The sequence below is a fragment of the Oncorhynchus keta genome, chromosome 19, assembly GCF_023373465.1.
Source record: "Oncorhynchus keta strain PuntledgeMale-10-30-2019 chromosome 19, Oket_V2, whole genome shotgun sequence".
In the NCBI taxonomy this organism is placed as follows: Eukaryota; Metazoa; Chordata; class Actinopteri; order Salmoniformes; family Salmonidae; genus Oncorhynchus; species Oncorhynchus keta.
This window is the reverse complement of record NC_068439.1, coordinates 11263550-11266049: the sequence shown is the minus strand read 5'-3', so window position 1 is coordinate 11266049 and position 2500 is coordinate 11263550. Positions and strand designations below refer to the sequence as shown.

Here is a 2500-nt window from a genome sequence, read left to right as displayed (position 1 = left end):
TACACTAATAACACACAGATAATTAGTTGTTTTCATGTCTTTATTGAACACACTGTGTAAACAATCACAGTGCAGGGTGGAAGAAGTATGTGAACCCTTGTATTTAATAACTGGTTGACCCTCCTTTGGCAGCAATAACCTCAACCAAACGTTTTCTGTGGTGGCGTATCAGACCTGCACAACGGTCAGGAGGAATTTTGGACCATTCCTCTTATCCTGCAAAATGTCTTGATAAACTTGGGAATCCATTTATCTGTCGATGATAGCAAGCTGTCCAGGCCCCGAGGCAGCAAAGCAGCCCCAAACCATGATTCTCCCTCCACCAGACTTTACAGCAAAGCAGCCCCAAACCATGATTCTCCCTCCACCAGACTTTACAGCAAAGCAGCCCCAAACCATGATTCTCCCTCCACCAGACTTTACAGCAAAGCAGCCCCAAACCATGATTCTCCCTCCACCAGACTTTACAGCAAAGCAGCCCCAAACCATGATTCTCCCTCCACCAGACTTTACAGTTGGGATGAGGTTGATTTTGATGTGTTGTGCCTTTTTTCTCTACACACAGTGTTGTATGTTCCTTCCAAACAACTTAAGAAGAATCCTAGAGTGTCAGACTTACAGAAATCTCTGGAACATGCTAACATCTCTGTTGACGAGTCTACGATACGAGAAACACCAAACAAGAATGGTGTTCATGGGAGGGCACCACAGAAGAAGTCACTGCTGATCAACAAAAAAAAACATTACTGCACGTCTGAAGTTCGCTAAAGAGCACCTTGATGTTCCACAGCGCTACTGGCAAAATATTCTGTGGACAGATTAAACTACAGTTGACTTCATTGAGCATTCTGCTCTGTGCTCTCGTAGTCATCTTTGCAAGATGGCCTCTCCTAGGGAGAGTAGCAACAGTGCTGAACTTTCTCCACTTACAGACAAGTTGTCTTACCGTGGACTGATGAACATCAAGGCTTTTAGAGATAATTTTGTAAACCTTTCAAGCTTTATGCAAGTCAACAATTCTTAATCTTAAGTCTTCTGAGATCTCTTTTGTTGGAGGCATGGTTGATATCAGGCAGTGCTTCTTGTGAATAGCAAACTCAAATGTTTGAGTGTTTTTTACAGGGCAGGGCAGGGCAGCTCTAACCAAAATCTCCAATCTCATCTCATTGATTGGACTCCAGGCTAGCTGACTCCTGACTCCAATTAGCTGTTGGAGAAGCCATTATTCTAGGGGGGTTCACATACTTTTTCCAACCTACACTGTGAATGTTTAAATTAAACATTCAATATACATTCAATATAGACAATAAAAATCATTTGTGTTATTAGTTTAAGCACACTATGTTTGTCTATTGTTGTGACTTAGATTAAAGATGAAAGATCTGATCAAATTTGATGACCAATTTATGCAGAAATCCAGGTATTTCCAAAGGGTTCACATACTTTTTCTTGCCACTGTATATAGCCATAATATAACATTTGAAATGTCTCTATTCTTTTAAAACTTTTGTGAGTGTAATATTTACTTTTTTGATTTTTTATTTCACTTTTGTTTATTGTCTATTCCACTTGATATGGCAATGTTAACGTAGGTTTCTCATGTCAATAAAGCCCTTTGAATTGTATACTGTAGGTCATGGTCTCTTCCTCAGAGAACTGAAAAGGGAAGTGGCTAATCTCTCTCTTTCATCATATCTTTATCTCTCTCTCTCTCTCTCTCTCTCTCTCTCTCTCTCTCTCTCTCTCTCTCTCTCTCTCTCTCTCTCTCTCACTCACCTTCTCTCTCTCTCCCTCTCTCCTCTCTCTCTCTCTCTCTCCCTCTCTCTCTCTCTCTCCTCTCCCTCTCTCTCCTCTCTCTCTAGTGGCAATGTTGACTGACAGATGATTTGACAGAGGAAGACAGCAGGTAAGAAACTCTGCCCTTTTTTACACTCCTTATTGGTTTCATCCTTTTCTCTACTTCTCTTTTTCACTTCTCCTTCTCACTCTTTTTTTATCATGCTCTCTCTCTCTCTCTCTCTCTCTCTCTCTCTCTCTCTCTCTCTCTCTCTTTCTTTCTTTCTTTCTTTCTTTCTTTCTTTCTTTCTCTCTCTCTCTCTATCTCTCTCTCTCTATCTCTCTCTCTCTCTCTCACCTTCTCTCTTTCTTTCTCTCTCTCTCTCTCTCTCTCTCTCTCTCTCTCTCTCTCTCTCTCTCTCTCTCTCTCTCTCTCTCTCTCTCTCTTCTTTCCTTCTTTCTTTCTTTCTTTCTTTCTTTCTTTCTTTCTTTCTTTCTTTCTTTCTCTCTCTCTCTCTCTCTCTCTCTCTCTCTCTCTCTCTCTCTCTCGCTCTCTCACCTTCTCTTTATTTCTTTCCTTTCTCTCTCTCTCACCTTTTCTTTCTTTCTTTCTTTCTTTCTTTCTTTCTTTCTTTCTTTCTTTCTTTCTTTCTTTCTTTCTTTCTTTCTCCCTCTCTCTCTCTCTCTCTCTCACCTTCTCTTTCTTTCTTTCTTTCTTTCTTTC

The 2500-nt window shown here is 40.6% G+C and overlaps 1 protein-coding gene across 5 annotated transcripts in view; it reads left to right on the top strand.

The window, feature by feature from the left end:
* Positions 1 to 2500, top strand: part of LOC118381244 (tyrosine-protein kinase Fyn-like) — a 73384-nt gene that overhangs the window by 35426 nt on the left and 35458 nt on the right. For all 5 annotated transcript variants that reach the window (XM_052469441.1, XM_052469437.1, XM_052469438.1 and 2 more), the window contains exon 2: positions 1863 to 1906. The gene's annotated coding sequence lies outside the window, so the exon portion shown is untranslated. The remainder of the gene's footprint in view (positions 1 to 1862; positions 1907 to 2500) is intronic.